The following is a 14,031-nucleotide window of genomic DNA, read 5'->3' as shown; positions in this document are numbered from 1 at the left end:
GAATCCCCTGCAGAGTCCTGTGATTGAGTAATGTTGAATTGCAGCTTGTATTTGAATATGAATGACATAAGAACATTCTAAAGAAACTTAACTTTCTAATTAATCATAATCTGCCACCTTTGTGCATTTTAAATATTTCTGCATTTGTTTTCATTCTATAGGCTCAATTTGCCTACCCATTAGTTTTTAGGAAAACAATACACAAAAGTATTTTTCATATCTACTGTATAATCCTCAACACAATTTGAAAGGAGTAAACCTTGAATGAATTACAGGAAATCCACTAGTGTTTTGTTATTATGCATAATGTGACCAAGACAGTATAGCTAATATCATGCCTCACACATTTAAAACCTGTACATTGTATCTGTCTTCGTGTTCTTTTCCTATTACATCACAGCCCTTAGTGCTTTAGAAAGAGTAAGTCTAATGATTGGCCTTACCTCCACTTTCCTTTCATAAATATTTCTGTGAATGAACACATGCTCTGTAGAATAAGATGCTTACAAGAGATTATTGTTTCCTCTCATGTAAGTGAAAAGACTCCCAGTTAGCTTGTAGTCAACTATAATTGGTTAAATCAAAGAACTGGGAAAAGGTATACTCAATGCTGAAACCAACTTTTTCAAATGGAAGTACCAAGTGGGTACTTCAATCATAGGCATGAGCCAAGAGTCAGTAAGGTTTTTTTGAAAATTCCAAATAAAGGAAAGCATCTTATGGTAGAAACTAAGTCATAACAGACCCTAAATTTTCTTTGTATGTGTACTGAAGCCAGTGCAAAAGTATAGTTGTTGGTGTCCCACAGTAGACATATATAGTATCATGTCTTTACAGAGCATTCATAACCTTCTTCATCCAGGTCTACCATCTAGCATACTTGGTGAGTTCAAAGATTTTTGTTTTGAGCTGCAGCATAATGCTTATGAGCCATCATCTGAAACTATAGATCTTCTCCTCACCTTACTATCTAACTACAAACTGTCTTAGGGTTACATTTTAACAAGAGGCTTAGCTCTGTCCTCGGGTGAATGTTTTGTCCCACAGCGCTGCTTGGTAGGTCATATATCACAACTTACAGAAGCAATTCCTCTCAACTCAGAAGATCCAGGGTACACTGCACCCAAATAGGACCCATACCCTATTGTTAATACATGTTGGCATCTCTAGTCTGTTTTGTCTAGTGCCTTTCCAATCTGATAGTTGTCATATTTCCATTTACCATGATTATTTCCACAAAATGGTGTCTTCACCACTTGCATATGGATAAATAATTTGTAATGTAGGGCAATGCAAGAATATTAATGGTGAAGATAAGATCTGTGCAAATTATATCTCAACAAGCAGTAAATATAATAGAGAATTATGAGACCCAACTCACTAACCTGAAGGAAGATGGAATATATCATATTCTAATATTGTTTTACTGGCTATAAATGAATAAAGGAATTTTTATTACATTTGTGTCATCAGCATCCCCATCTCAATAGGACTTTTGACATAAATATACAATCAGGAACAGAATTATTATATTTATAATGACAGTATTATATCTGGCATCTTCACTCAGAAGTATAATAAACATTTGTAACTTATATAACTCAATAAAAATGTGCTAGTGTATTGATTTCAAAACAGGAACTGATGCCAGCATGTGCCTTGCTTCCATTCCATCCACACCATCTCTTTCACAATATTTTGAGAAAACAGTAGTATTAAGTTTAAATGTATTTATGTCATTAGTGGCAGAAATTCAAGGTCTACCTGCCTAGAAAAATACCAAAAAGAAAGATATGTAAGCTTTACGCTACTGTTCAGCACGAAGAGCTCATGATACTACACTGTTACAACTATGTTTTCAGGGCAAGCTTACTGCTAAGGATAACCATGGCTGCTCTTAATTGTTTCATTTATTAGTTCCATAGGAAGAAAACCACACAGTCTTCATTGTTCATACACTCATGATTAGCTCTTCTAGATCATCAATTAGTAGCTTTCTCACCTTGAGTCAGTATTCTCGGAGATTGACTAGTAGAATTTATAAGATAAGAATGATGAGGTATTTAGCTAAAATGTAACTGATTAATATTAAATGTTGTACCCAATGGGAAGCAAAGCATATTTTATCTGATATTTGATAAGTGCTCTACTGATGCTTGATACAACTTTTCATTTAACCAATAAATATCTTTGAATGCACTAAGTGAAAAATAATGAACTATCTGGAATCATGTTTGTAAATCAAAAATCCTTAGACTACTTGTGAAACATCTATGTGCCAACTCTGCCATCTTGAAACACAAAGCTCTAATTCCAAATCCCAATGAATAAATGAGAAGATAGTAAGAACAATAAGAAAAGGTCCATATTTCAGACACACTTACTTAAACCTTATCAAAGCAAAGAATAATAAAAACAACCATTTTCTAGGTGAGGTCACAGATCACCAGTATGTGTGCTGCACATGCTTGCTCTTAACATTTACAAGATGCCTGGCAAATAAGGGCACATGAAAATGTTTAAGTAAAAGAAAAAAATAATCTACTAAGAAAACAAGTTATCTTCTAAAAAGTTATCTTTTTAATCTTGGCAATGACAAATAAAGTCAGACTCAACAGTTGAGTTCTTGGACTTTTTGAACTCTCATCATAAGATGAAAGGGCATAGAAGATAAGTCCTCTCTTGGAAGCCCTATTCTCATAGGTGTTAAGTTTAGTTTTGTACAAAGACCTCGTATGACTTCATAGAGAAACTCCAGACTGAAACTTCAGTCTCAACCCACATACTCTTCACACCAAGCCATCATTGAGCTTAGAGGTAAATCACTGAAGACTGCCTTCAGAGGACAGACTTGTGGAGGTTCTGAAAGTCAAATGAGGACACAGAGTCTTTCTTAATAATGAGGTCTGGTATAGAAGTGGGTCAGGGCCTATCAGGAAGCACATCCCCTAGGCCCATTAAGTCCACGTTTACGAAAAGAAGTTGCTTGGAGAAATCTAGGCTTTGTTCTTTTAAAGGGCTTAAACTCAGCCAAGAACATCTTTTCCTGGAATCTTAATGGAGTAGTTACATTGTGGTGAAGATTAAAGTTCTAGTACTAGACTGCTTCTGCTCAAGTTCATCTCTTTAGCAATTAAGCTAACTTGTTGCAATTTTTAACGGTGATACCCAATTCTTCGTGTACATTATGTGAAACATAATAAAAATTAAGAGAAAAGTGGTTCTGTTATAAAATTAACAAAAATTAAGTTCATCTTCTACTAGAATGCCTTCAAAATTGTTTAATAACAGGACTGCAAATGGGTCATTCAAAACACTGACATGCAAATGGAATCAGTGTGTTAGAAACACATATGCATTCCTGTGTCCTTTAAAACATCATTCCTTTAAAAAAAGAGAAACATTATGAAACACTCTTTAGTTAAGTAAAGAATCATTAAGCAAATAAATATTCTTAACAGGGCACTCATGAATCGAAATCAGCTGTGAACTTGATTAAGGTGAGAGGTTGACACAAACCATGTCTGTGTGTGACATAAAAGGAAAGGTGCATAAAGAATGAGCAAGTCACAGAAGGTCTGACTTTCAGTCACACGAGAGCCTGTTATTTGAGTTAGGAAGTTGTAGCATGAACTATCACCAACCTGAAACACACTCACGCCTTCAAAGCCTTCTCTGGATGATTTCTCTTGCCTCTTGCTGAGGGGAAGATTTCTCACAGCCACCCTCCAGATATTACCGGTCTGGAAGGGCTACCTGAGACTGTCTACATCTACACACAGGCTCAGTCATCTACTCTCCAAGTAGATGAACCACCTGCTGGATTTGAAATTTAACTTTAATTTTATGACACCATTAAAATCCTTAAGATCAGGGTCATTCATACCCCAACACTCAAAACCCAACCTCCGCTAACGGTAGCTGCCAGGCAATGCACCTCAGTAGTAGAACACACACAACCAGGAACAACAGTAATGGAGTCCTCAACTCTGGGAAGGCCTATTATCTTCCTGTATTTATTTTTTCCTAAACTCAGCCTGGGTAGTAACAAGTCATTAAAACCTCAAGTTCTCTATCCTCCTTTAGAAACTTAAATCAGAAGGAGCAGCTTGTGGACGTCTGCAATTTTTTTTTTTTTTTTTTTTAAATGGGAGGCTTTTCATGCGACTGCACTGAGCTAGCTTTTGCAGCTTGGGTGGAAGAAATGTTCATAATCCAGGAGGAAGGAAATAAAGTGGGGAGGAGCAGGAGGAATTCCAGGTCATGGGAGGTGCGGGGCTGGGAGAAAGAGGTGGGAGGGAGGGAAGGGGTGGGGAGAGAGAGGGAGAGATTGAGAGATTCACATACCAGTTACCAGTGTTTTTGTTTTATAATTGACAGATAAAGCTTTTTTGCATTTATCTTGTACAACACAAGGCTTTAAAGTCCATATTCATTGTGGGACAGCTAAATCATATGAGTTTTTTTTTTTTAATTAAAGCCATATAATTTATAATACTTTTAAAAAAATCATTCCCAATAGTAAAGAAATTCAGGGGGGGAAAAAGCAAAGTGTCCATCAACTTTTGAATAAAGACAGCATGACTCACACATACAATAGGATATTACTTAGTTAAGATTGAAATCTGAAATTTGTGACAACATGGATGTGCCTAAACATCATTATGTTAAAATAAATAATTCAGATACAGAAAGAAAAGTACTGTTTACACTCACTCCATTATGAAACCTGAAAGAAGAATTCTTATGAAAGTTCAGAATGGAATGATTCTTACCAGAGGTTGAAGAGAGCCAGACAGAAGGAGGGACAAGGCTGACCAGCGGGCAATCATTTACAGCTATGTATGAAGGAGAATATCTACCAAAGTGGTGGGTAGATACTTGTCTAAGACCAGCACAATTCCTTATGACATTCTATGTCTTACAGTTCTACACACAGATACATGCAGCTACCAACTTATGTCAAAAAGCTCACCCCCCCAACCCCGGAAATTGGGGACCATCTCAGAAAAACTACAACTGGGTACTTACAACATAGCGATCCATGGATCATGGAAACCCTAAACCCACTGGATAGATCTACATCACAACTTCATTATCTATGGCTCAAGGGACATCACAAACTGAGGATGGAAAGAATGTAATTATCTGAGTACCAAGAAGTCTACTGTGAAATAGTCTCGCCCAAAAATGCCTGCATGAGTGAAACTAGAACAATGCTGATATCAATAGAAAATGTTAATGGGAAGGGAGAAAATTTTGTGGAATCCCACTTTAGAAAAAGGCAATTACTGACTGCTGGGAGAAGGAGAATTGGAGAATTAGACTCTCCCAAGAATGAGCCCCCTTATTCGTTGTTCTATGCAAAGTGATCAGCTTTGAAAACATACACACACACACACACACAAAAAAAAAAAACTCAGCAGGAAGTATATGTATATGTAAATATACATGTATATGTATATGTGTGTGCATATATATGCATATATATCCATGTAGCAATTATAATAGAAAAAGAGGTTATTGATTTTTAGAATTGGAGGGCAGGAGACAGATTCAAAGGAGGGGTAGCTTGGAGGATCTGAGATGAGGAAAGGGAGAGAGGAAGTGATGTAATTCTTTTACATATATATAATAACTAATGATTCTCTACATTGTGGTTTTTCATGCCATTCCTTTTAATTTTTTTAAATTTTATTTAATTAACATTTTTTTCATTTACTTTACATACTGACCACAGTTTCCCCTCCCTCCTCTCCTCCTGCCCCTGCCCCCTGCCTCCCACCTCCCCATCAACTTCTCCTCCATCTCCATTCAGAAAGGGGCAGGCCTCCCATGGGCTTGAACAAATCATGGCACATCAAATTGAGGTAGAACCAAGCTCCTTCCCCTGTATCAAGGCTGGCAAGGTACTCCAGCATGGAGAACAGGTTCTCAAAAGCCAGCTAAGTACCAGGAGACAGGTCTTGATCTCACTGATAGGAGCCTTACAAACACACCAAGCTACACAACTGTCACCCACATACAGAGGGCCTATGTCAGTCTCATGCAGGCTAACTGTTGGTCCAGAGTCCATGAGCTCCCATGAGCTCAGGTCAGCTGTCTCTGTGGATTTCCCCACCATGACCTTGACCCACTGTGGCTCATGCAATCCCTCTTTCCTTTCTTCAGCAGGACTCCCAGAGCTCCGCTCATTGCTTACCAGTGTATCTCTGCATCTGCTTCCATCAGTTACTGGGTAAAGGCTCTATGATGACAATTATGGTAATTACCAATATAATTACAGTAGGTGGCCAATTCAGACACCCTCTCCACTATTACTAGGAGTCTTATCTGAGCTTATTCTTGTGGACTCCTGGGAGTTTCCCTGGCACCAGGTTTCTACCTAACCCGGAAGGCACAAGTCAATAGGATTTGGTAAAGGAGGCAGAGGTAAGAGTATGTGTAGATTAAGGCCAGCTTAGGAAGTGATATAATTCTATATCAACTAGAAACATTGAAAAGAAAAAAAAAATCTCTAGTGTCATACTGCCCAATATGGTGAATGGAGGTAAGAATAATGAGCCAGATTTTTCAAACAGCAAGAAGAAAGGCTTGAAAATTTCACCATAAGAAAGTGACAAATGTTGGAGTTAAATATATTGAACCCGATCTAAACCTTCCTTATATAACATATAGATGCATTAAACACTGCATGATATCCAATGAATGTATGCAGCATGTATGTTTTATGTATCAGTTAAACAAAAATTTAAAAATAGAAACTCAAGAATATTTTATAAGTACAAAATAATACAACAAACTATATTCAAGGAATTTTGAGTAAGTATGAATGCATGCAGAGTCACAACACTCACTTTATTCTTTTTCCTTTCATTCTTGTGGGGAAAAATTGAGCTTGGTGTTTTCCTAAAAAAAAAAAAAAAAAAAAAAAACTACAGGCAATTGAGGGTTGCTCAGAGTGGCTGAATTAATTTTCTCCAGGGAAGATCGCCCTGATGTGTTAGCCAATCCTAAGAGGTCAGCCTAAACTAATATGAACATTACTAAATGATCTCTCAATTATATATATTGCTATTGTGTAAAATATATACTCTTTATATATAAATATTTATTTTATTATAACTGTGATATATATACATATATAATTAAAAAAAATAAGGAATCCTGTATTTGAAGTGTAATATAAATGCAGGAAGGTTAGGAGGGAAGAAGAGGCTTGATCTACAGTATCCATATAAGGAGTTCTCAAAAAAAAATTGTAAGAAGTAACTCATTAATCCAAGAAGTACCGAAACTTCAATCCTCCTGTGTTTTATAGTGTCAGGACTAGGAACAGGAGTCACAGAGAAAGATACCTTCCACCCCACCCAGGAGTCCACTTCCACCGTTGATGGGTACATTCTAAATGCCTGAAACCAGTGCTGGTTCCATGCCCCTTGGCTGTGTATTCTACTTAAGTTTACACTTGAAATGGCTTAATTTATAAAGTCAGCTTAAGAATAAATCAATAAAATAACTAATCACAAAACAGGAAAATGATGAGAAAACTGCCATAGAAGTTATAGAGCACAGTCTATCTTCAACTAATTACTTGAACATGAGTAATATACATCTGACAAAGAAAAAGGCTATGTAGTAGGTAGGTAACATGCATACTCTGGATATGCTGGTATGAATAGCACAAAGGGATAGCTTATGGCTCAGGGAAGGACAGAAGTATAGCAAAGTGAGATTTCATTACACTACTTAGAGTGATACTTTCTTGAAGCTGTCTAAATGTTATATTTCTGGTACCTCCCATTTAAGATTTTTGGGTGGTGGTTGACTCTAGAAAGGGCAGGTAGGTGGCAACTTCTGTGGCTAAGTGGTTGTGCATTTTATTTCCTTCCATGATAGGAAAAATGATGAATATCTCCTCATACAACTTCAATGCATTCCATATCTTCACCAAACTAAATGAAGAAATTTCAAAAAAATATTATTTAAATGAAAAGAAAACAGCATAGAGAAAAGCATATTATCTGATAAATGTATGAGTTACTTTTCTCATTAATTTGACAATATATCTGAGGAAAGGAACTTGAGAAAGGGGAAAAAGAGGAATTATTTGGCTCATGATTTGAGGATCTAATCCATCATGACAGGGAATCTAGACTAGTAAGGACTTGATGAAACTATTCACATGGGGTCCACAGACACAGAGGAGAGAGAGAGAGAGAGAGAGAGAGAGAGAGAGAGAGAGAGAGAGAGAGAGAGAGAGAGAGAGAGAGACTGTAGCCTACTTCATTTTCTCTCTTTTATTCAATCCAGGCCCCTGTCCATGAAATGGTTCCAACTACATTTAAGATGCATCATTTGATCTCAGTTAACTAAACTAGAGACTTCCTCATGGATGTGAACAATGGTTTGTTTCTCACTGGTCTATATCTTGTCAAACTGATGATTAATGCTGGCCATCACAAAAATGAGAGTGTAAGTTTTTCAAAATGTGGTTACTATTACAACAGAAATTAGAAATTTTCTAAATTTTCTGCATATTAGGGCAAGGGGGTATTTATAAATTAGTTAAGTAATATTGCTATACAAATATATTTTTATGTACATGATAATGGGATAGTGAGCAATGTATAGAATTGGCATTTTAATATACTATGAATAACTTAATTATAATACAGAAGATGTTCCCTGCTTAAGTATAATGCCTGATTTCACTAGTTCTGCTTTGCTTTTCTTTGTTTTATTTTCAAGTGATAGAGATTGCACCCAGGGCCTTAAGTAAACTAGGCAAGTGTCCTAAAACTGAGCTTTGTTCTCAATCAATGAAAGAATGTTCAGTATGATAAAACTGTATCCCATTTATTAGGCTCATATATTACAGTGGTCAATTGACTTTGTGAGTCAAATCCTTGTATAATCCACTCTTCTTATGTATATGCATCTGTGGCTGGCAGTTAACTATTAGAATACAGGGAAGGAGAAAGACAATCTCTTTGTGGTTGCACTATATTACATATTACTACACCTTAGCAGACTCTGCCAATAAATCCTCCTTCTGGGAGTGAGGAAGCAAGTGGCTATATTGTATAGTGATCTAGACAGAGTCACCAGTAGATGATGACCAGTTAATAACAGGGCATCTATCTTATAATTACATGAAACTCTATTATGTCAATAATAAGGATAGACTGAAAGAAACTCAGAGAAGGTGGCCTTCTCAATCTCTTGATTGCTAACGTTGGGGCAGAGGTTAACCTGTCCTTGTACTCCTAAATCACAGAAATGTGAGATCAGGAATTAAGTTATGAGAGCTACTAAGTTTAGTTAACTCACTATGCAGAAATAAGTCATCTCTATCTGTGAAAAGTTTAGGCTATCAGTTTTCCTAACACATGAGAGTGTGTCGATACCACACACTCTGTGTGTGTGTGTGTGTGTGTGTGTGTGTGTGTGTGTGTGTGTGTGTGTGAAATGGCTAGTCATAATTTTGAGGTTAAAAATATACTAATTTTATACGATGTGAAGTTGATTCTGGTGACTTGTGTGACAACTCGAGGTCCTTTGTAGTTATAAATATATTGATACCCAGCATTTGAAACCCCAAGAATGCGACACCTATTTTTTTCAGTTCCACAGAAAATAATCACACATGTTATAGTTGCTGTAGCTTCAAGGGCCAATTTTTAAATTAGGAATATAGCTATGCTTGATGAATGTCACTATTTTTGCTTCTAAAGGAAAATTCCACAATTGATCTATCAGTATGTGGTTGTGGAGAGGGAAAGAATAGACATTTTAAATGACCTACATACATGTAGCAAATTAAGATGCCATGATGTGGTATCTTCTAGCAAGCTCATTTCCAGAACTTTTCTTTTTTTCCCCAATATCCTTCTAGACAAAATACTCATAATTTCTACTGACATTTGCTTTATACCAATCCCTAAGCAAAGCTCGGTTGCTCACTATCATTAATCTATAATGAGAGAAGAAAATATAGTTATTAAGAGGAGAATGTAAACCTCAGAGAACTCCCAGCTATAAATTACAGTTCAACCTTACTTACATTTAAAAATAATGATCCAATGGAATAGCTAGAGAGATCTTTCCCCCCTCCATTCATGTCTAATTTATATTTGTCCCAAAGCCAAGGTACTATGGAATAGATTGTAGAGAAGGCATAGCTGGGTGATTTCATTTGGGGGCTTTTTTTCCTTCACAACAAAAAAGAACAACAGGGGCAGACCGAGCATAAGTTGTAACTTATAAGGGCGTTCAGCACACTTTTGATTCTTGGTTTGGTGTTGACACTCCCTACTTTGTTTAAGACTGTCTGGTGCTACATTTTTAAAGGCAAAGATAAATCCTGAATAGGCTTTTCATTCCGAATTGCCCTCTTTTCAAATGAGGTCAATACTAGGACTTGACAGTTTTCCTGTAAGCTGATCTATTACATTAGAATAAACAGTGAGTGAATGGATGGATGGATGGCTGAACAAATGAGTGAATGAGGAAACTAATTAATGGATCCCTTCTCTTCTTTCTTTACAGTCCATTCCCATACAGGATTCATGAAGTCCATTATCTTTGTACTGTGTTTGGATGAACGTAATACAGAAACGCTTGATAGAAATTCAAGAGGAGTTTCCTTTTATTAAAGCAAGAATAGATTTCCAGAAAACTACAAGAGGGGAGTAGTATTTTTGCTGCCTAATTTTCAACAAAGAATTTTCAGATTGGTTTTAGATTCCATGCCTGTTATCCCGGGCTTGTGGCCCCTCAGGCTTTTATTTCCACATGTCCATGTATTCTGTGTCATCCTCCTTTCCACGCCACCAACTTTTACATTGATTTCATTCTGTTCTTGCCTTTGAAGAAAACTGAGATCTTCCATTTCAAATTCTGATTGGCTGTACTACTGGGCACTTTAAAGGAGAAGGGCCATCAGACACTCATGCCGAACACGAAAATCCACTGATGGTGAGGGGAACCAGGTCCCCTCTTATACTAACTCCATAAGCAATTAAATGAACTTTAAGCAAATTTGTGAAAAAATGTAAAATTGTTAGATATGGTACACTCAAACATTAATTTATCTGTGTGTATGTGAGTGCTTGTAAGCATGCGCATGTCCGGGTACCACACATATGCCATGGTACACATAGGAAAATCAGAAAACACCTTGCAGGAGCCAATTATCTCTCCTTACATCATGTGGATTCCAGGAATCAGACTCTCTCTCTCTCTCTCTCTCTCCTCTCTCTCTCTCTCTCTCTCTCTCCCTCTCTGTATGTATGTATGTATGTATGTATGTATATATATACTTAGAGTTAGTTATAAATTATAATGTATATATATAACATTTATGTGTGTTTTTACTGTTTGAAATTTTATATATGTGTGTATTATATCTTGGTCATATCTATCTCCCACTCTATTCCTACATCTCCTCATCTCTTTTTCCTCTCAACTTCATGTTCTTTTTAAATAACCCACTGAATCCAATTAGGCTGTTCACAGATGCATGTGTGACCTGATTGATTGGGATGTGAGCAGCTTACCAAAACTCCCCCTGCCTCCAAAGCAAAGTGGCTTTCCTTCCTTCAGAAGCCATCAGCTGTTCTTAGCTCCATAGCTTGGGGTGAGACCTTCAGAACTCCTTTGTACTCCATGCTGGAATGTTTTAGACTTCTGATCTTATGGAGGTCTTCTGCAAGTAACCACAGCTACTGTGAGCTCATTTTTTATAACAATTATGTCATGTCTGGACACCAGCCTTTCACAGTATTCTTCCTTATCCTAGTCTACCCATTTTCTGTGATGTTCTGTGAGCTTTGGAGTAGAGGTGATATAGCTGAACACTGACAGTTGCTGATGATTCTCAGCCTTAAAAATACTTATATTCTAATTAAGTCTCTTAGAATGGATAGGGATCAAGAATAGCACTAAAGATGTTGTATAATAGTGTCTAACATTCATCCAGATAGCAGGAGGCTGACACTACTGTTCGCATTTTAGACATAATCCAATGCAGAGAGTGAGGAATGCATGCTGTGGCTAACTTCCCTTTATCCACTTATAGAGTTAAAGACTCCAGCCAAGGAGTAGTGCTGTAGTGGTGCTGTACACGATGACCCAACTCAATTAAGGTAATCAAGATAATTTTCATCAGGCATACCCAGAGTCCTGTCTCTAGTGGGGTTCTAGGTTCTGTCAAGTTAACAATAGTATTAATCACTATACCATTGTTGTGTATTTAGGTACTTAATGAATCATCAATGCCAAGTCTTTCTCCTTCCTAATCTCAGTCATCAGTTGTGATTCATGCAGCATAATCTCAGCATGTCCCCACTCTAACTACAAAGACTCAATGTCTCTGCTCGCTGTGATGTCTAGAAATCACTCTAATCAAATTGGTGACTCCTGCCCTAGAAGAGAAGCAAACAGTATAAGTTTTTTCCTCTGGGAATAACTATGAAATTATCCAAACTTGATTAATTTGACTTTCAGTCTCCAATTTCAAATGATTTGGCATTAGACTCATTATGAAAGGAATCCTGAAAGAAATGCTGAATCTGGAGCGGACCAACAGCTCATTTCAATGTTCTTTACTTCCTTTCATGACCTTTAAACACATAATTTTCTCAATTCAGTCATGCATTGTTAAAGGAAAGGTATTTGTTGAAACTTATTCTTTCCTGATGAAAGATTTTCAAAAATTTCCACAGTGTATATGACAAGGACTAATTGCTATAGTATTGCCCAGAATGGATATGGACAGCAATAACTAAAAGCTTCCATATGAATAACAGTTCTGCCAGAAAGAATGGTGTGATGTCAGATGTGATAGTTCAAGGTGCTTTGGTAGCTAGAGACTTAGCTAGATAACACATGTGGATATTATTACACTTCTCAAATCTTATGCATTCTTGCATAGTCACCCTTGAGTCTGTGGCAAAACTTTACAATGATAATAATGAGGAGGGACATGAATATGATATCTAATATTACAGAATTTATTTGGGGGGCTGTTTTACTAAAGGCTTTGTACAATCACATCTTTAATTTTCACCAGAAGTTTAAATAGTGGGTATCATCAATATCATTATTTTGTAGATGATAAGAAGTAAGTCCCATAGCTATCCACCAGCCCAAGCCTGTGCCACTAATCAGCAGCAGGCTCCAAATGAAAACCCAGTGTGTCACACAGCCAGTGCCTGCTTCACTCGGCTCACTGCCAGACAGTGTTTCCATGGAAGATCTGCATCCTTTAGGTCTACAGCATAAACAAAACAGAAGGTTTTATTTACATTACTTTTAAATTTGCTTCTCTGACTAGGCATATGCTGAAAGTGGCACTGGACCAGCCCAGTGTGAGGACCAAGCTAGGATTGCAGTGTCAAAGTGGGACAGAAGAGTTACATTATTCTCTAGAAGTAGATCTTTGTGTCATCTTGAGGAGATGCCCTAAAATAATTTAGGACAAAGAATTACATTCCAGAATTTTCCAGTGATTGATAGTTTTTTTTCCTTTGAAGTACATACACGATTTTCACCTAATTATAATGAATTATTTTTAAATGGCTTCACCTCTTAATTGCCAAATGAAATGGCATACATGTCTGTTATGCAGCATGCTATTTTGATATGCATTTTTAAAAGTCTAGGCCAAGCTAACGAACACAATATTACCTTACAGTTACGTCACAAAGTTACATGAAAACTCAGTACAGAGTCCCCATTTTCTTTGGTCTATAAGAAAACTTAGGCTGCAGAGATGACTCAGTAGGTAGTGCATGTGCCACACGAGTATGAGGACCCTAGTTCATGTTCTCAAAAACTGCATAAACACAGATGTGGTAGTGTGCAACTCTATAATACAACAGCTTCTAAGAAGGATGGGAGGTGGGAAGAAAACAATTCTCGAGAATTGCAGCATACTACTATTAAATATGATTACCATGAAACACAGAGTTCTTGAAGCTATTTTTCTTGTCTAACTGAAAATTTTACCCTGACAGAAAGCTCCCC

The 14,031-nt window shown here is 36.9% G+C and overlaps 1 protein-coding gene across 11 annotated transcripts in view; it reads right to left on the bottom strand.

Annotated features, from left to right (window-relative positions):
• Positions 1-14,031, bottom strand: part of Lrrc4c (leucine rich repeat containing 4C) — a 1,322,183-nt gene that overhangs the window by 559,531 nt on the left and 748,621 nt on the right. The window lies entirely within an intron of this gene.

Source organism: Peromyscus leucopus, chromosome 4 (assembly GCF_004664715.2).
Source record: "Peromyscus leucopus breed LL Stock chromosome 4, UCI_PerLeu_2.1, whole genome shotgun sequence".
Lineage (NCBI taxonomy): Eukaryota > Metazoa > Chordata > Mammalia > Rodentia > Cricetidae > Peromyscus > Peromyscus leucopus.
Note: the sequence above shows the minus strand (reverse complement) of the source record. Positions and strands in the feature narration are given on the sequence as shown.